Below are 22,532 nucleotides of genomic sequence, written 5' to 3' on the forward strand. Positions count from 1 at the left end.
AGAGACTAGACGTTTGAGGATCAATAAGTTACGTTAAGCTAAGTCAAGCGCTTTGCTAAGATCTGTATGTACGACATCCGTGCGAGAGTCACCGTGGCAGGTAAATCCAAAAAGATTCGTAACAGTTGATATTATTTTCAGAAAGCCATTTTGGAATGGAGATATACAAGATTTGATAGCACAAGCTAAATGCTGAAGAGCAATTCGCTTAAACAATTTAGGTGAGACACTCAACTAGGCAATGCCTTTATAATTCTCAATGTGATGTCTATTACCACATTCGTGAAGCTAGAAGGAAACTACTCTCCCAACACAAAAGGAAAAACACCTGATTTCGAGGACTGATTAGAAAGTGACACCACATTGCTTGACAGAGCATGATTTAAATGTACATGATGGAATCTCATCAGGTCCAGCTCATCAGGTTCAGCTATATTTTATAGACCTCAAAGCACTTAAAAAGTCATTTATAGTATAATATATATACATGGATAGTTTAGAGTTAACTCAGAATTAGCAGTTGAACAATTTCGTCGAAGGTGTGCAGCAAAGGGATTTGAGGTTTCAATATCATCAGAGGACAAAGAGCCATCAAAAGAAATCTGCGAGCGATATATGTATATCTTTCTTTTGAAGTTGACAAACTTAAAAAAATATTTAGGATTAACAAGCAGAGAAGCTTCCATCAACTGAAGATATCTGCAATAATATAGGTGGTTGAGGTAACCAAATCTACGCCTTGAAGCAGTGTAGGCGAAATAGTGATAAGCAGAACCACTTTTCATACTTTTTTTCCAAATTTTTTTGTCCTCTTTTTATAATATTTAATACGCTTGTAGAACTATGCCAGGCACCTTCTTCGAAGTCGAGTTTTGATCGGAACGGATGCAGAAATTGATAAGTTCAATACACAATAGAACGATGAAAGTAAGGTTTCAATATTCCTAACAGAAAAATCAACCATAATTTGTGAATGATGAGATATAAGTAGTAAGGTAGTGGTTTTATTAAAATCATAATTTTTATTTAAGGAAGTTGGATTTGACGTTAAAGTGGTTAAACGGGCTATCCTGCCTTTAAAGAGAGTAAATGCACATTCCAGGACGATAAGGATTCTCATGTAAACTAAAACGTGGATGACGGTTTACAGCTATCTCTAGGAAATTGACAACTGAATTGAAAACCTGGAAAGAATTGTGAAAAATTTCCGGTGAATGTAAATCAGGTTTTAACCAAGTATCAGTGAAGACCAAAGAGGACAACTCCGTGTTCATTGAGTTTAGGAAAATGGAGGGAATTTTTAGGTTTAAGCCCCTAACATTTTGGTAAATGAAAGCTACTGGTCTTGAAGAAATATTTAGTATTTTTAAGGGTTGGGGAACCTAATTCGTATTACGAAAAAGTGAATCATTTCAAAGGTACAACGAAAAGCGTAAGAAAATCATCGTAGAAGTACGCCGCAGTGACATCTGCATTCCATGTATAGGAGCATCACATTCCTGAAGAGAATATTTAGTAAATATTAAGTGCTGATCGCAAAAGTCAATATTCGTATATCGAAAAAAAGGTCAAAATAAACACGCAAAATCGTGAAGCGTTCCACATTTTTTGAGCCGATAGCCTGTGTTGCTAGTGCTCACTTTTATCCTTTATAATTAATTAGACTTTAAACGCGTATAAGGCCAATAAGATAAAAAAAAAATCGCAAAATTTTTTCAAATAAGGTAAAAAGGTACGACAATAATTATTATTTTTGTTTTAAGTATTATTATTATTGTTATTATTATTATAAATTTAGCCAGGAAATAAGTTCTAAGACCAAACTATTAAAGCACTAGCAACTACGGCTTTCGGTCTTATTGAAAACTCTACCGCACTTGAGATTTGAGACTTGAACCCACGACCATTGAGTTGCTAGTCGAGACCTGGCCTACTCGGCCACTCAGGCGGATATTTTAAGTAAAAAATTTTAATTAAAAAAAATTATAAAGCATAAATCTGGAATGCATTCCAAGGAGTCTAAAATATAGTCTAATAAGAAATCCTAACGCCTTGCAGAATAACTCATATGTTATAAGGAAAACTTGCATAAATATGTATGTATAAGCAAATATATATATATATAAAGTAAATCAATTAAAGAATATATATTCTTGCTAAGTAAGTCTTTTTAATTACAAAAAATTTTTCATAGGACATATTCGTTGACAATTGTAAAATTAATAAATAGATTATGCTAATAATAACAATAACAATTTATAGGTTGTAAACGTAAAAATTTCTAACAAAAATTTACTTTTTTTCTTGTGTTCGTAACGCATATAAAGAGAACTGACGGAATAATTTTTTCTTTGCACACGTGAAAAGTAACAAAACACATGGATAGTAGTAAATAAAATTTGCGCAGTAAGTCCACAATGAATCTGCATTCTCTTGATTGAATGCATCAAAAGACGTGCAAGAGAATTTTCATATTAAAGAAAAATATAGGGAAAAATAATTGCTCACTCTAAACACTATAGAAAAATGTTTTTTACATATTAAAGTTGTTTAAATCTTTTTTTTTCTTTTTTGCCGACAAGCATTGTTTTGTTAAGCTCTGCTTCCTACCTCTTGAAAGAATAATAGGAAAAATTATTCGAACTAATTGGATGACTGCATTATATTCTTTACTATTAAGTCTTTTTTAGGGCGTAATGACTTCAATTCTTGACAGACTTCACATTTTCCTTTTCGCTAGACTCTGCCTTTTTCCGCTTACTTCGATTTTTGAATTTCTTATTTCATTCACCTCTTTTTCGCACGTACTACACGCCTTGACTAATTGGTAATGTAATAAAAAGAAAAAACAAAACAGAACAAGAACTGGTAAAAAATTCAAAATTTTAATTTTTTTTTTAAAGATTATTTAACAAGAATGTTCTACAGGTATATGTGATTAATATAAATTTATCATTTATAGTCACCAAATAGTACTTCAATAACACTCAGCTAAATTCACATTAAAACTTATCTATTCTCTCTATTCATCATACAAATGGCAAACCAACGTATATATAACGTATTCATAAACATAACTTTACTTCATTTTAAAGGGTGTGATATGTGCATATATACTTTTGTTGTATCCATGCGTGAGTACATCCTCTCTTCATCTGTGAAACTTTTCGCGTTATGTATCTGTATGAGAGAGAGAGAGTAAGAGAGAGAGAGAGAAGACATAAGAGTATATTTTTAGATATTATTCATACAAGTTCAGAACTGAATTATCAAGCTAAGGTACTACCACGACGGTTTAGTATTTCTAACATTGCAAGCACTTAACCTTTCCTCATTTTTGTCTTTGTCATATTTCATCGTCATCAACATAATCATCTCTATCAAAATGACAGCAACAAGAATATGTTAAGTACATAAGAAGAACGTTATTGTGCTGAAATATTGGAACTGTATGTAGATGTATTTGCTCCAAACTCTAAATACGTAAATATTCATAGTCACGTGCTACGATTATGTTAATTTAGTCGTTATAGCTACGAGGCATGCTTTGATAGCGTACGTAATATACGTTGAGTATTATTATATAAACAACTCTTTCTAAAAAAATCGACATTATTTTTAAACTTACTTATTAGTATAATTTCATAAGTTGCATTGTTTAGGTCACTATAAAAAAGAAGCAAAATTTACAAGTGCAAAATAACAGTCACTAATCATGCTCATCCACATTTTTCCTCCCGCGTTTTTCCTAAGCGTTAAAATACGCTACATTTGTTTCTTTCGAAAGGTTCCTTTTTATATTCCACTTGGGGTACAGGGTATATCAAGTTAGCGCGAGCATATGTAACATCCAGAAAGACTTAAGAAAGACCCACCTTTCACTGATCGAACTCAAAACTTTTCTAAATCGATCTAAACACGTCTGTCCGTCTGTTGGACTGATGTCTCTCCATATATTTTTTTGTTGAAGCTGCATGTTGAGATTTTGATGAAATTTGGTACAAAGATGCAAGGACGAAAGCTATTAAGAATGGTTCGGATGGGTCTTGCAAACACTCCTCATATAACGGCCTATTCTAAAAAGTCGTTGTATAAGGAAAAATTCGAAATTCTCAAAATATCTCGGCAAAAGTGGCTAAGTAGTAGTAGTAGTAGTATTTCGGCATTCTAAATTAATGTGAAAACTTTGAACCGGCTGGGACAATTTTTTGAATTGACTCTCATAAAACCGTTCTTACGGGTAAAAAGATTGAACTTCCAATATTTCGTGGTGAAAATTGGCTTATAATAGTAAATTGACAAAGAATTTAAACAACGTAGGTCTATTTTTTGGATGCCACTGCCTATAAAGATTCTCATTAAACTTAAACCCTTATATGCCAAAATTCTATTTGTTAATTTTTTTGTGAAGAAAATTTGCTTAAGATAGTAATTAAATAAAAAAATTAGGTGGGTCTAATTGGAGCCACATTAGTCGACTTCGTGGCCTTACTCGTAGGAGTAGTAAGCTCTACCAAAAAAGGCTTAGTTTTTAATATCCGTGGCGTTTCAGCAAAAAAATTAACGGTAGGGAATTTCGATCATATAGATCTAATTTTTTTCCACATCAACATATATAGACGCTATCACGAAACGTAAAATACGAATAATAGAAGAAATAGTTTTGAAAAATATTAAAATACTTATAATAGCAATTGGTAAAACTTCCAAACTCTACCTGATTTTAACTGTTGACTTCATTGCATAAGCAAGCATACATAACAAAATTTGCATAGTCTCACGCTGCTTGAAGACTTGAATCATAGATTTTGAGTACTTTTTGGTGCTTGTACTTTGTTGGTGTGTAAAGCGATGTTTATGAGAAGCGATCAATTTTTGCGTTATGCGATCTTATATTTGTCTTTGATGAAGAGTGAAAACACAGTCTCGGTCCATTCGTTAAGGCGGTGGTTGCAACAAGCGTGTTTTGTGTTTACGATGTGGTTGAAACTCTTTTATGAATAACGATAATCTATGTCCATAAATCATTCGACATCACATTGTGGGTAGCTCATCATGTTTTACACACATACGTAATGTGAAAAGCGAGGACTTGGTTTTCGTGGTCAGATATAAGCCGATCCCGAAAAAGAGGCGAATTTCATCTTTTAAGCCGATTAGCTCGTAAGCTTTATGTATTTTTGTACCCATTATCGAAGGATGTGAAGTATATTCATTTTGTCAAAATATTTGCAACGTCCAGAAAAAAGTTTTAGAGACCCCACGGAATGTATATATTCATGATCAACATCACATCCACGTAAACTGAAAACCACTCTGGCTTTCAAACGGAATGAAAACTTGGTTTTTGATTCGTTACTTTTAAACTACGGGGAATAAATCTACAAAAATTTGATTATATAATCTATGCGCCTAAACAAAAACGCAAAAATTGACCGACCCAATGTTATAGTATAGTAAACAAAAATGTATTTTTTCAATATCTTTATAAGGCGCAGAAACAAAATTCAAAAATCCATTAAAGTATATAAATTTGTGACCACTTCAAATTTGGAATATACCTAAACGCAACTATTTAGTATTTGTGCTAAACATTTCCCCGTTTGCGAAAATAAAGATATCGTCTTCACATTAGCAAAACCATTTGGAAGCAGCTTATACTTTTCCGAGGATGCGCCCACAACACCCACACGCGGGTGCCATAAAAACGTTTTGAAAATAGAAAAAGTTAGCTGCGCACACTCCGTATTATGTTCTGTAGACCATAAAAATTTAGTTGTTTTACTTTTTTTGTCTTTCTTAGGATAATGGCAATTGGTGTAAAAGGTTCGGTCATGACCGTGTATAATTTTTCTAATAGTCTTATTTCTTATTGTATTATATTGTCCTTGCGCATTGTAACGAATGAAAACAAGTTCAAGCTTAGTATAACCTCCGTTATAGCTTCAGTGCAAAAGTTTTTTCGCACTGCTATTTAAACTTGTCTGAAAACCCGTAGACTTTTAAACAAATCACTTTCAAAAAAGCGCTAAAAACAAAGGCTTAAAAAAATTATACTCGGCGGTGGTCGAATCTTTCATTCCACTTCATTTTTATTAAACAAAATGAAATTTTAAGGCTCTGTAGTACAGGATGCGCATTGGCGATTGTTTTTATTATTATTATTATTATTATTATTTTAATTTTAGACTAATGAAATAAATTCTTGGACTAAAAAAATACATTGACCACTAGCAACACAGGCTATCGGCTCTAATTTAAATAAATGGATATTAGATAGTGAATTTAGTAGTATTAAAAAAGTAATATATTGAATTGATATTCTGTTCTGAAGCTGATTGTAGAATGTTCAAAGGGTTAATCGTTCCAAATGCATTACTTCTAGCCAAGGCAAAGTTGAGGCAGTCGCAGAGAATGTGCTTTACAGTGAGAGTTTGTCCACAACTGCAGATTGGCGAGGAAGACTGCTTCAAGATCCATTGGTGAGTTGCAATTGTGTGACCAAGGCGAATTCCCGAAAATGTTTGAATCATGGTTTTCTCAACATTTGTTGGATATAAAGGTGGAGTTAATTGTGGGTTAATGGAAGAGTAGTGTTGATGATAGTATTGTAAATTTTCGTCTGCAATTTTCTCTTTAACTTTTCTTCCAATTTATCTTTGAAGATCCAACTTTTCCATGACATCATCCATAATTAGAGGAGCATAAGGAGATCCTTTGCCGCTCGATCAGCCTGCTCATTTCCCAATAAACCGATGTGACTTGGTTCCCATAACATTTTAATTTTTCCGTCGGATGTAGTAATTATATTCCTTAATTTGTTGATGGTGCTCCATCTCGAAGTCGAAGGGTTCCGAATAGCTTGTAATATAGACAAACTGTGGTTTTTGAGGTTGTTTTTATGGGCAAGGTTCGGGCAAGGTTCGCAGCTCTGGCTTCGCTTGTGAACGTTGAAGTACTTCTCTTAAAAATGTGATTGAAAAGAACCTGTCCTATAGCATCTACCACGGCACAAGCAAGAGGCAGGCCAGAAGATTTTGAGCCGTCTGTGTATAAAAGAATCCAACCAGTACTTTCGAATATTTGGGTTTTTTCAGCTATTAGATTCTTAAAGATGTAATTTGGAGTATCTTCTTTCTTGTACATAGACAGCGAAAAGTCAAAAGAGCAGTCTGTCAAAATCCATGGTGGTTTAACACCAAAAGAGCGGAAAATTTTTAAGGTTATGTTCAATTCCTTTGCGACGTACAAACAATAGTCAATTGCAGATGGTGAGTTAGGAATTTTATCGCAATAATAATCTTTCTCACGTCATCACCGAAAATAGATTTTTTTGAATTAACAAGCTTGGGGGCTATTTTAGCTTTTAACTGATAAAGTCTATTTTCTAAAGTTGGGAGACCAGTTTCAATTATAATATTATTTATGGGCGTCGTCCGAAACCATAACAACTTGCTCTGACGGCTTGGTGACAGACCGGTTTAAGTATGTTGATATTAGATTTGCAGCTATTGCCATAAATTATCAAAGGATAGTGAATCTTGCTTAACACAAGCATTTTGGTAAGATAAGCAATAGTGTTAATATGCGCATGGCTTCTCCAAGCAACGTACTGTATGAAATTTGTTAAAAGGGAGTTTCTTAACCGAAGTGTGCTTTCCAACGATAATTGTTGGAAAACGTGAGCGCGAGAACATGGAGCGTCTGCACATTTAGTACTGGTAAGTCGTTAATATGCATCAGTAGGTTTCCTGCATCGCACATTTGTTTTCGACAAATGTGCATTTTTTTTTATTTTTGTATAGAAATTTTAGCTCCTGACGAGTTCGCCCATGTGAAGATCTCTCGTGCAATAGATTCGAGGATGTTGATTGCTTTTCTTTTGTAAAAATGTATACATCGTCCGCGTAGAGGCAATGTTCCACTCTTGGTACACGAGAAAGGATTTTGCTAATTTCGTTGAAAGCGATTTGGAAAAGCGTGACAGAAAGAGGAGATCCTTGCGGAATGCCATTCATAAGCGGAAAGGAATCAGAGACATGATTGTTGATTCTAACTTTGAACCGCCGATGCGACATGAATGATTTGATGTAGTTGAAGAATTTGGGTCCAACATTCCATAATTTCAAGAGTCTTAAAGACCACCTCTGTCAAATGCTTTCTCGAAATCAATGGAGAGAATTGGTACATGATTCCGTTCGGAAATTGCTTTGCTCGTGAAAAAATCAATATGTAGAATAGTGTCTATGCACCCTCTACCCCGCCAACCCTTGTTTGGAATATGAATTTTGATCAGCATTCGTGAAGTATCCAGTATATGATTTGGGTGGAGTAGGATTAAAAGAGCTGCTACAATGGGTTTCTTGAAGCGATAAAAAGGTTGGATTAAAATCACTTATGAGTGTACGGAGTTCATCAAAATTATTAATAAGTCCCTTAATGTTCCATTGTAGAATTTTGAAAACTTAATTTAATTGCAATGACATGTAAGCAGAGTGGAGGGAGGGTTAAGTTGACATGTCAGCGTCTCCGTCGAGAAATTTGCTATAGAAATTTTTCGCAAATAATTTATTCTTGGACGAGTTAGCGCACGTGAATAATTTGAAATTGAAGGTTGATTAATGGATGAAAGAATGGATTCATTACCACATGTGATTTGTTGAGTAAAGTTGAGAGCTAGAGATTCTGGAGAATTTACTCTATATATACTTTACATTTATACCACGCCACGTCAACTGTTCGCGGTAATCGACAGCGATCAAAAGTTAAAATAATCCTTCCTGTAGGAGAGCGTGTTTTTCCGTCATCATTCAGTTTGGTTAATTTATATACTTCAGCCACTCCTTGATTGCCCATTTCGCGGACAATTTCATCTTCCGGCACATGCTTTAAGCAAGGGGCATAAATTACGCCTCTAACTGAGTTAAGTTTCTCATGCAGTTTAGTGGAAATAGCACATAGATTAGCTAAAGATTTCGACTTTATGAGCTTTTCGGTTGCGCGCGGGTTCCCAGCGAGAACCAGTAAATTCCCATCGCGTAGAATCGAGATGGAGTCGATGTATGTTGTAATGCTATCCAGAGCTTTTTTTATAGCAAAAGGGCTAATTTGGGGAATTGTTATTCTAGCATCGGTTGAAGAAATAACAATATATTTTTTATCAATAGGGTTTATCACTAATTGGCAACACCGGAAAATCGGAAGTTTTACTTTTTTTTCTTAGGGGGGATGTGTCAGCTAATAGATAAAATCTATTCGAGTTTTTATCTGGCGGCCACGAGGCCATTATGCCTTATGGTTGTCTATTCTTTATTATTTGTGAAATAACTACTCACTAGAAAATTTTTGGGAAACTACTGACGTTAATGTCAAATGTTTTTAATTCTTTTTTTTTTTTTTTTTTTGTAGTTAAAGGAAACACGTACGGTATCCGCGATGATAAGTTTTAGCAATAAACACACAAAAAGTTCAAGAAATTTTAATAAGTTTGAAAACTTTTAAAAACGAATAAAGCAATAGAGAAATTAAATAAAAGAATAAATTGCAAAAATTTTTTAGCAAAGAAAAATATCACCATAGCGCTTGATCATAGTTGCCGTTTTTGTATTGTGTGTATAGTTTATGTGTAATGACTGAAAACGTAACTTTTTCGCGCTCCCAATGTATACGTGCCATGTGAGGTACTTGTTTTATTTTCAGTTCAGAGAGGAAGAAAGTTTATTACAAATAGACACACTGATGGACGGGCATGCCTATATCGTCTTAGCATTTGATACTTATGAAGAATTCTTTAGATGTTCTAAAGAATAGGGCCTGTGAAACTGGATGTTGCAAGGTCTTCGATCAAATAACAGTTAATGTTTTGTATGTGAATAGAGCGACGATTGTTTTTAACTGAAAAAGAACTTCGTAGTGCTTTCGATTTTCTCAGTAAACACTTTTTTGTTTGCGGAAATATTCAGAAGAATTATTTAAGGAGTTATATAACGCAAGTAAAGCGTATCTTACGGAAGAAGTTAATCAAATTATTGCTGATCCCGTACCAGATGAAAGTTATTTTTAAAATTGTTTAGTATTCCTCTTACATCTATGTTTTGCTTTCCACTGAATTTGCTTTCTTAAAGATATGGGTAAAGTAGAAAGAAAAAGTAAAGAATTTCCAAGTTAAATGTTACTTGAACTTAATTTGAAAAACTGAAATCTAAAATGTGAACTTAAAAAATTTGACACGAACTTAATTTTGAATTATTTATTATATTTGCAGTCAACTGCTTTCCAGCATTTATTAATATTTTTAGAGTTTGTGCTTTTATTTTCTATGTCTACCACCTAAAGAAGGGGATATACAACTATGTTCAAAAAGTAAAAGCAACGATCAATTTGGACTCCGCAGGTGCTACGAATATCAGAAAATTTTTTTGCTAAATTGGAATCTTCGTGACAAAACGTCTGTATGAAATTTTGCGTCATAGACACCGTGTTTTGGACGCCCTAAAAAAGGGAGCAACGTCCGTCTAACGTATTCAATTCACTCGGCCTGCAACATTATATTTTCCAAGATTTTTTCACGTGCTTGTTTAAAGATTATACAACTTTTTTGAGTCTGTAAATTTGTGCAATTCGTGAAAGAAGCTTAAGGCCGCATCATTTTGTTCGTGAGCAGGGATCTAAGCATTCCCAGAGTTTATGTGAGTACAGTTTATTCAATCCGGGAACAGCGCTTGCCTATAATAGAACTTGGCAACAACCTCCATCAAGAGCTCTCTAATATTGAAATTTCCTTCATTTTTAATAAAAGAATAAAAATAATTGCAACCAAGGCATCAATAAAAAATTTGATTGCCGCATTACTTCATAATTCACATAAAGTTTATATTCCGTCTGAATTTTGTGAAGTTCGTTGGGTTGCTCCCATCTCCTCGGATTTCGACGCAAAAGAAATTTTTGTTACATCTTCCCCAAAAAACTTATCCAAGTTTGCACCTTCTGAAAGTTGCAGATGTTTTGCATTTCCTACAAGTTTGATAATGTTACCTCTCGTTTGCCATAAGACCTATCGCTTTGGTATTACGGGGTCACTCCCAGGAAAGAAAATAAAAACAAAAAAATCGATCAGTTAAAGTAATTAACAAACTGTTTCGTAATTTACGTGAAGATAATGCATTGTAAATCCAGTATCGTGAATTTTATTTGTTAGAAAAAGACCAATGCCGGTAATTTCTTTATGGCAACCAGTATCTTCACCGCATGCTGTTATCCTAGATAGTCATTTAAGTCAAGCAACAAATCATTTAACTTGCGAGTTCCAAGAGATTCATGGTAGATAAATCCAGTTACAAAATCATACTAGTTTGCAGCCGAATCTTCTATGCCCACAGCGTTTATATTAAAATATAATATTCAAATATTTGTTCCTGCAGTTTATGAGTAACGAGCAAAATACTCACTTTTTTCTTTTGGAAACCAAGGAAGGGTTTATTTTGTAAAGTGAGTGTGTCCTTTGACCGATTTTGCTAATTTTCAGTAAGAGTGCCCGTACAGAAACTTCTAAAGGCCGACAGAGTGGTAGGACCACGAACAGGTGGACGGATAAACGGGACTAGATGTAGAGTATTTTCAAACGTTTTGCTGAAAGAATAAAATATTGATGCCATATAACATTGGGTGGACGTGATGGATAATTTTCATTTTTGTGCATATGCCGGAGGATCTGTTAAACATATTATCGTTGCATCTACTATGGTGCCTAAGTAACGAGCGGAAAACCAAATTTGCTTATGTGTTTTTAAAACCAGGTGTTCTCACTTTGCGTTGTGCTTTGGGCACATCTCTTGACTGATTTGGCCTAATTGCAATACAAGTCTACGTGCAAGAACGTCCAAACTTAAATCCATCATCAAGACGACCAAATTAATTTATTCTTCTAAATCTATTTATCAGTCCAAATGTATTTCGTTGCCTGCAAAGTAATTCTTAAATACAAATAATATCCTAAATAAGCTAAAATTTGGCACGACATTCCTTGGGCGACTAAGAACGACGACGTTTGAAAAATATTTGTGATCCGTCCGCATAAATAGCGACGATGCGTTTAAAACTCACAAAAAAAAAAAAATGCAATCCAAATGTTAGCACAACTCCTTATAAGTATTCAACGGAAGTTTGTGTCAATCAACGTAATGTATTTCAAGATCCTTTAAAAAAGTCCACTTCAGAAAATTTCTTGCGTTATTGTTGGACAGCATAATACCCACTGTAATGGGACATTCATCAACGAATAATTTCGGTTTACCCGTAATCGTATAATTTCTTCAGATCCTCGTGTTACTATTTTTTTTATACTAATCACCTTCGGGTTGGGTCTGTATTCTCTTTATCGAAAAGCTTACAAAAACCAGAGTGAAGCTTCAGATATCCGACGAAGTATATATACTTCATTCATTAAATTCTCATTCGATTTCAGCTGTCTATTCAGCTGTCCGTCTGTGCAATGTCTATGGTAAACATTCTACTGGCCACAAAAATGGGCCGTCAAGATTAGTACGTTCATTATGCGCAAGCGGAAACATCATAAAGCGCATACATATTTAACCGCTGTCAAATTCAAAATGCACCTAAGCGCCTGGCAACTCTGTCGCGCGGTATAGTCGTATATATTTTGTTTCGGCAATTAAAATTTTAATTTTTTGTTGAATTTCGTGGCTATTCTGCCTTATAGTGTGTGATTTTATAATATACTTTGAGAAGAAAGTGAGTGAATTCAAAGTAAAAGATATATTTTTCTTTTACGCTTTGATTCATTTGATTTTTGCAAACAAAAATTTTGAGCTCTGATAAAAATTTCTCTTTTTTTTTTTGTTTTCTCTCTTTTTCTCTGTTATTTTTTTAATGTTTGGAGTTTGTGTTGCTAGTGATCTCTTGTTACAGTGTCAACCTAACAGAAAAGTTTTGCACAAATAGGTTGATAAATTTTTATGTTCAGGATTTTTTTTTTAGTGATTTGTGTGTCTGTTCCTCATAATCAACAACTGTCTTTTTGACAGGACATGGAGTGTTTATATACACCTTGTCGGGCGAAATCAGGCCCGGATTCTGATAGATTCGTTTCTTGTTGGCTCTGCGAGCGCTTTGGTCATGCAAAGTGTGCCGGTATTCTCGGCCGTGCTGCTGACGCAGTCGCTGACCCGTCTAAAGGCTTAAGATGGTCATGTCCTGACTGTAGGCAGCGGGACATTGACTTTTATAAACTTTTCACGGAGACCCGTTATGGTTTCTCGGATTTGAGTAGAAATCTCGGCTCCTTGTGGGAAAAGTTTGAGCTCAAGACTGGCACCTGAAACATCGGTGGATAACATAAAAGGTTATCTGGCGACGAAAGTCCCATCAGTCAACTTAAAGCGTGTTAGCATCTTCAAAATGACTCCTTCTCAAGCTAGGGCAATCTCCTCTTTTAAAATATTAGTTCCCACTGAAAACAGTGATATGTTGTTAAACAAATCACTGTGGCCAGTAGGATCCTTAATTAAGGAATTTATCCCTCGAGATCGTCCCCGTAATACCAAGGCAATAGTCTTGTCACCTTCAAAAAACTAATTGTTTCTTCAGGCCCACTATCTCTCATTTATCAAAATGTCAGGGGCCTAAATTCGAAAATTCGTTCCACTTTTCTAAATTCAGTGAGCACGGGATTTTTCTGTTTGGCCTTTACTGAAACTTGGCTAAAACCCGATCTACATTCGTCGGAACTTTTTCATAATTCTTTCCAAGTCTTTAGAAATGATCGAGTGAATCGCATTGATGGTGGTGTATTAATTGCCATATCTGCGTCAGTCCCGTCCAATTTAATTGAATTTCCCACTTCTCCTGACGTTGAATTTATTGCTATTCGTGCGAATATGCCTGATAAACACCTATTTATAACCTGCTCCTATATTCCCCCAAAACACGCTGCCCTCATTTGTGAAGTGGCCAAGCGGACTAGACCCACCGATTTGGTCGTTGCATTGGGTGACTTCAATTTGCCTCAAGTCACTTGGTGTAGCACTGATAATTCTGGCTGTTTGGTTCCTACTTCAACGTGTGATAGGGCTGTTGTGTCCTTTAGTGAATTGTTTGATCATAATTTGGGTCAATATAATCGTACCCCTAATTGTAATGGTAGACTGCTTGATCTCTGCTTTGCCAATTTTCCCGAGATTTACGTAAATCGTTGTCCACCTTTTAGTTTACCTGAGGATCCTTATCATCCATCAATATGCATTTCCTTTCATCATATTAATGATGGTTTGTTGAAATGCCTTAATGTGCCAACTCAAACTTTTTTAAATAATTATTATGATTTTCATAAAATCAATATTGTATTACTAACACATCGTCTTTCACATTTGATGCTTGATTTCTCAACCGGTAGTATTGAAAGCTTATTTCCATCGTTCTACAATCCATTAAATCTAGCTATTGCTGCATCTGTTCCGATCAAACATTGTCGATCTCGAAGCAGGTGGCCCCCGTGGTTTAATTAGACAATTAAATATCACAAGAATAGAAAAACTCGCTATTCAAAAAATATTCGAAAAGTGGCTCTGCGCTCGACTATGTCGCTTACTCGGTGGCGAGTCATAGATTTAACTCCCTCAACCATCATTATTACTGCAGATACCTTCAGTTCATTAAATCCTCTCTGTTTGCTAATCCTAAATTCTTCTTTAAATTTGTTAACTCTAAAAGAAAAATTTCCACATATCGCTCTCATTTTTCTTTTAATGGCTCTGATTCCTCGGATGATTTTGAAATCTCAAATCTATTTGCTGAGTATTTCCGACGAAACTTTTCGATTGCTAATTTCGATTTATCAGCAAACTATCCATATCCTATAACTAACTCGGTTTCAATACCTAACTTGGTTATTTCGGAAGATGATGTTTTCAAAGGGTTGAGTTCTCTAAAATACAGTTGTTCGCCTGGACCTGATGGAATTCCATCATGTGTACTTAAATCTTGCGCTGTCGAGTTGTGTGGTGTGATCTCAAAGAATTTTAACATGGCCTTGTATTCAGGTGTTTTCCCTTCATGTTGGAAGAGTAGTTTCCTTATTCCTATCCACAAGAGTGGAAGTAGACAATTTGTTGAGAACTACAGAGGCATAGCCAAGTTGAGTGTCTTGCCCAAGTTGTTCGAGCGTATTGTGACTCAGCATTTGGCCTTTGCCATTAATTCGTATATTTCTCCGCACCAGCACGGCTTTCGGAAAGGGCGATCTACAGTCACCAACTTGCTAGAGTTTATCTGTCGTGTTTTCAAGGCTTTTTCTAGTGGCTCTCGCACAGATGTTATTTACACTGATTTAAGCAAAGCATTTGATATGGTTAACCATAGACTACTTATCTTTAAAATCCAAGCCTCTAGTTTCCCACCCTACTTAGTGAAATGGATAAGCTCTTATCTGCACAATAGATCCTTCAGAGTTTTGTTTAACTCCATTAGCTCGGATAAATTCCCCGTTACGTCTGGCGTACCTCAAGGAAGTCACTTAGGTCCCATTTTATTTAGTTTATACATTAACGATCTCCCATCGGTGATTAATTCCAGCCAGATCTTAATGTATGCTGATGATGTGAAACTGGTTTCTTCCTTCTCTGTTGAATCGCAATCACATCAGCTTCAAGGTGATTTGGATAATTTTGTTGCATGGTGCTCTTTGAATCTCCTGAAACTAAATCTGAGTAAATGTAAGAAGCTTTCATTCTCAAGAAGAGAGTCATTCATTACTCAGTATTTCATAGATTCGCATAAGTTGGAGGATGTCCATAGGTTACGTTTTAACTTGCATATTGAGCTCTCGATTAGCAAAGCTAGGTCCGCGCTTGGTTTTATAAAAAGGTGGTCCAAAGAGCTCGATGATCCTTACATTACTAAAAGGCTGCACATGTGTTCGGTTAGACTTTTACTTAAATATGCCTCTGTTGTGTGGTCTTCTTCATATAGGTGCTACGTCGATTCAATTGAATCTGTTCAAAAGCAATTCTTGCTGTTTACCCTTAGAAATTTGGGTTGGGATCCGATTGCCTCTCTTCCTCCTTATGAAAAAAGGTTGCTTCTGCTGTCCCTACCGTCTCTTGAGAAACGTAGATTTGTTCTTGGCGTTTCCTTTCTAATTAAAGTGGCGCCATTGACTCGCCTTCACTACTTGGTGACATAAGCTTTAATGTCCCTAACCGCTTCTCCAGGCACTTTATCTTGGTTAAGCTTAGTCAGTGTAAGTTTAATTATGAGCTGTTCAATCCGCTCAGAGTCGTTTGCAAGAACCTAAATGACGTCTACCACTTATTCTCGTTATCGGACTCTTTAAAGTCCATTAAAGCAACATTGCTTAATACGCGCGATTTACCTATGTCGTATTTAAATTAGCTTTTATCCTAAAAAATCGTTACGTTTCGAAAATGAATTATTGACAATTTATTATCGGTTGCCAGGCTTATGTTATGCTTACGCATGTTTGCGATGGTTTAGGGGTTCATTTGCAATTTGGTTCTGTACCGGTTGCAAGTGTGTCCCTATGCTGATAGTGTACATGCTTTTTTTTCTTTTTCTTTTTTTTCTTCTTATTTGTTTTATTATGCTTATACTCAATTTTATTGTTAATTAATATAAGTTTTGCATTAAGAGCGAATTGAACTCGACTGTTATTTGTTTAGTTGAGTTTCTACTATAAGTGGAATAAATAAATAAATAAATAAATAAAAAGATGGTCTAAAAAATTTAAAGAGCCATACAATACGAACTGGTTGTATATTCCTTTAGTTAGACCAACCTTTGAATGCACGTCGATAGTTTCGCTTCCTGGTTATAGATGCCGTGTTCTTTTCTTGGTTTGCTTGCAGGGTTTTGGGGTGGCACCCTGCCCTATCTCTTTTTTGCATGTTGGCAATAGCTTGAAGGTTCACTTGCAACTTGGATTTGTGCTGGGTATGCCTTTGTGCTAGTTGTGTACTGTTCTCTCTTATTTATTTATAATTGGGTTATTATTTAATTTTTTTTTTTTTTTTTCTGTACGCCTCCTAATATACTTTTTACTAGTTTTTAATATTAATTAGTATAAGAGTACTTCGGAGAGTCAATTGAAATCGGCTGTTAATTTGTTTTTGTGCGTTTGAGTTTCATGTTCAAAATTGAGTTTAGGTGAATGCAGGCACCTTTTGTGCGCGCCTATATACAGCAGCAGTAACGTTGCTAACTAGTAGCTTTGCTCCTGAAATCTTGCTTGCTTGCTTGCTCTTTTATTCACATTATGTATAGGCAGAGATTCTGTTAATAGTTTTTTAAATGACGTCGCGTTCTTTCAAACATTTGCAAAGTATAAACACATATAATTCTGTGTTTTTTAAACAATGTGGACTGTGGAATGCACATAAGTGTGTATCTACGGAAAACTACCAGGTATGTATGTAGCTAATGTAACTTCCTTTCATTTCGTGGTTTACTTTAGAGTATAATAATAAATTAACAATAATTCAAGTTGCGTAAGTTAGGATTACCAACTAGTCTTTAATTTTTTATTCATTTTTATAATTGTTTAATTCTGGAATATAAACAATACAATAATAATAAAAAATAAATCGACGCTGCGTGGAATAACTCACGTGTGATAAGGAAAATTAGATAAAATATATCAAATATACATATGTAAGCACATAAATATGTGAACAACACAAGTAAATTAGATAAAGTTAAATATAATAAGGTACAACATAACTTGTTTTTATAATTAAAACTTTCGTCATATTTTTTGATATGCAAATTTTCATTGAAATATTTCGAAGCATTCGGCGAACATAGAATTTGTAATTCTTCAATTCTTTAAAATAAACGATGGCAAGAAAACAAATAATATGTGGTACTTACATACCTGCTGCTTTTTCAATCATGCATACTTATATACATACCCTAGTCCATGTTCATTTAAAAATAGGCAACTGTATATGATTTGTATCAACACATGTTCTAAAATTCTTCTTATGTCAGCTTCCTTCGGAATATAATAAAACAAATCCTGAAAGCATTCGTAATCATGGACTTGCAGATTCAAAGCTATCGGCATAAATTCTATATATCGATTTTCTATTCTAAATCATAATTCCTTGCGTACGACCATCATTCTATTGTAATTGGTGGTAACAAATACGCTATTGAAAAATTGCGGCTCCTAGTGCACAAAATCTGTGACATTGATCCACTGCCGACGTGTGTTGTAAGGATTTTGGACCTAACGCAAACAATAAAAAGATTTACGAAGTGAAATAATTTATTCGCTTTTGTTACACTAGCAGTTTTTTTAAACCCAAGAGTCGTCGAAGTCAAGACTTTGGACACGCAAGATCTTATTACAAGAACTTAATGCGTCAAATGTGGCTTGGATCATTTAATAAATTTTGAATTAGAAGTGAATATAACCCTCTACAATGTGTTGATTGTCGGCAAAATAATCCGTCCAATTGTAAAGGTTGTTCCATTATTTTCTCCAGAACAAACTTCGGGGCCCTCCATCACGCAAGATAAGCCCATGAAGTATAAATTTTTCTTCATCAAAAACCATTTCACAAATCGCACGCAATTTAATAACTGCCAATAGAGACTATGCTGGTTCAGTGGTTCTGCTGAAATTTAAAAAACTTTGAATATCTTCAGAAAATCTTTTTTACATGCTTTTTGTATTAAAATGAAGTTCTGATATTCCAATTTGCAGAATTCCCCAATTTTCATTAAAATGTAATGATCATCATGATTTTTTCAGGTAATCGGATGCAAAATTTATTATGACAGTGACTTTAATGTCAAACACCGATGAGTTGGATTTAGGCTAGTAAATCTCAAAGAAAGGGAGCTCGACAAATCCGTTCGCTGCAACAACTATTCTGTTTTGTCCATTGGCAAACACACACTGGCCGTCTAATCTGGGGAAAATTCCTGATTTGCTCGATTTCACTGTGTACGTTGTTATTGCCGCTAATTTACATCAGATTTATTGCAATGATGACGTTGGGTCTGATTAATCACTCTAAATAAAATGTCATCAATCATAAAGCTTGCATTGAAATTTCTAGAGAATTTTACCAATCCTACTCACTAAGTTGATCTAATATTTTCTGATAGAAATTGGGGTCTTGCTTTTACAATAATTACGTTACCCTTGAAATAAGGCGAATGATCAGACACAAGAAGAGGATAAGGGATAGATAGAGTTTATTTGCTGTTTAAGTACTATTTATAAAATTTGTTTTTTAAAGTAGAACATTATAGATCCAATAATTAAAGGTGGAAAATTGTAGATAGTGGAAGTATTCTAAGCGCAATATTTCATACAATTTTTATTTCAGATTTTTCGATCGCTGACAATACTTCAACCACGACGTACGCTAATGATACAACAATCATTCTTTCAAATAAGGATCGCGTAAATGTTTCCTACTACTTTAACTTATTGGATAATCTGTTCAGTACATCAATTTAATCTAAAAAATGTACGCATATATACAATATATCACAGCTATCAAATGGAACAGCCAATGACTTCAGTATGTCAATACTTTAAAAATACAATAGTTTAGTTGCAACAAATCTACACAAGATAACGTAGGTACGCCTTACATTAAATCTTATTCAACGCTATTTTTCAGAATATCTTGACAAAGCGAGTACTCCCAGAGCCTTAGGCGATATGTGTAGATGAATCCGGTTAGATAAGAAGATTGAAAAGGCGTCATATATATTTTCTATTAAATTATTAATTTATTTTCTTTTATTAAATTTTTCCAATAAATTTATAGTTTAAAATAATATCATTCAACTAAATTGAGGAGAGCAAAGGACTTAATCCAGTTTGCTGCGGTATTCCATAGCTCACTGGACCAACAAAGCCTGACCTTCCTATTGAAAATTAACTTTTCAATAGAGGTTTTTCTATAAAACCACACAAAGACAGGAGATTTCTTTAACAATATATATTGATTTACAAGACCGGAAGCCTCTAAAACATCAAGAAGTATACCGGCAACAGGACCATTGCCTTCACCTAAACCATTGCGAGTAGACCTGATTACATATAAAACTACACCTTCGGCACTATATATATTCTGAAGGAAGACTGAATACCGTACAACAATTTTTGTTTTCCATTTACACTAACAGCCTACATACCTTTTTGAAGCTTGACGTAGTGTCCAAAGGGACGCAATGAAGCGATATTTTCCTACAGAGCAATTCAATTGATTAATGAATTTAATTAGGTTCAAAAATTTTAGGTTCAAATTAAAAATCCCTTTTCCTTGGTCTTCATTTTGTTGCTATTTCTAATATTTTTCTTACACGTTATTCTTCTATAATATTACAAATAAGGTCAACACTCTTAGTGTATGTTCTCCTAATGTCAGCTTACCTACGGACGAGGAATCGAGTTTCTTTTCGATATAATGTGCATGAATTTTCCGTTGCATCTAGCAAGCATTTATTTTACACATGGTCAGTTTTTGAGTGCGGTAGAGGAAGGAAGGCAAAAACAATAAAATATGTACGCATGCGTATTTACATGCAGAGGTCTTGTTGAAATAGTAGAAGTACTTTCTATCTTTTTCTTTTTTATTTATCTTCATTTTATAATATATACATGTATATACATGTATTTATAAATGCGAAATAATAATTATTTCATTCATTATTTAACATTTAATCCATATTAAATTTAGATTTCGATTTGTACATATCCTTCTTGTTGCCAACGGAAATTCAGGAATAACATCAACTGTTAAGTGCTTTTATTTACAAATCTGCAAGCGTGGCTAGGAGGCTTTCAGATTTTTTCTGTCTAACTCTTTCCTTTTCAGACATATTAGGTGTTTGTGTTAATAAAGATAAATTATCTGTCTTATCTCATATGCTGGCACATACAGTTTTAAATAGTTTAACGGAAGTAAACTGCGACATTTGCGAAAACCCTGAAATCCTGCTGAAATAGAGATTTGATACTGCGCCCGAAGGCAACCACGAACAATCGTAATTTTTACACAATGGCACAATCATTCAATGTGAAATTTTGGATCGAACGACTTAATTTTTTCAACCTCTCCGCCTCTACCTACATAACCATTTCTACGAGAACAGAGGCTGTACGTGGTAAGAAGTTTAATTTTTAATGTTTTATAGTGAAAATTGGTTCCCAATATTAGTTTGATATAAACGTTAGCTGTAGCGAATTGTGGATCACTTGAGCCTCTTTTTTTAACAACAGCCCATACAAGGCCATAATTGCGATAAAAACTAGGCCTTTATATGGTTATAAGACTTAATTTTTCGTATACTATGATAAAAATAAGCCAAGAATAATAAGGTTTGTCTATCTATTTGTTAAATTATTTAAAATTTCAGTTCATGTGTTGGTTTCCCTTTCACATAAGCGCGCAATTTAGTAGTTAAGGTATTTTCGTATAACCTCTTTTTTTAAATATGGAGTTTTAAAGTGATGGTGTCGATTTTAATAGTATTCGTTCATGAACTAAAGCATACCAATATATGAAATTTCCCCCCAATATATTAAAACATGCTTGAAAGTTACAGACAGATAGATATTGGAAAGATGCCCATCATCGCCAGTTAGAAATGGATCGTTTTGGTTTCGTGTTAACGGCATAGCGTTGTGTTAAATGAATTTCTATTAGGTCATGTGGAATCCACATATCCAGATTTTTTATTGCGTTGCAATAACACTTGTTTTGGATCATTTAAGTTTTTCTGCAATCTCACAGATTGTGGTTCGATCAGCTCCAATCATAACCTTTAGTTGGTCGTCATCAATCGTATTTGGCCTACCAAAGCGCAGCAAAGTTTTCACTGAAAAATGTTCGGAACTAAATTTTGTAAATCAATTTTTGCATGTGCTTTCTGATACAACATTATTTACATAAACATCACATATTTCTCTATGTGGTTCTGCAGCTCTTTTATATGTTTTGAAATAAAGAGGTAAAATATGACTTATAAACTCACTTTGACCTTCCATTCCAAGCATAAACCTTCTCTGCTACGTGCCTGCTATATATACCTTTAAAGTTAATTATTTAACTTCTAGCTGCCTGAAAAAGTTATTCTAAATACGTAATAAGTTTAATTTTAATTTTAAGAGCTATTTTCCGAACATTGTACTGTTCTGAGTAATATTGTAAAGTATAGTCCGTAGAGCAATTTTTAAAGTGACAAAAAATTTTTTGGAATAAAATATAATGACCATACTACTGATTAGAAAAGTACGACATAATATATGTGAAAAATCTTAGCGTAGAATGGATTCGAACAATTTTTGTTGTGTGCTATTTTAAGTTAATTTTTAATATAATCACACGATAGGAACAATTTCGTCGTCATAAACGGGACGTTTATAGGAATATAGTCATAATTGAGCCCGAGATAGTGAAATTGCAGATATACATCAAGGTCTAAATGTTGTAACTGTTCTTTGATTATTTTTTCATATTTTTAGTAGAACA

This window comes from Glossina fuscipes, unplaced genomic scaffold, assembly GCF_014805625.2.
Source record: "Glossina fuscipes isolate IAEA_lab_2018 unplaced genomic scaffold, Yale_Gfus_2 106, whole genome shotgun sequence".
Lineage (NCBI taxonomy): Eukaryota > Metazoa > Arthropoda > Insecta > Diptera > Glossinidae > Glossina > Glossina fuscipes.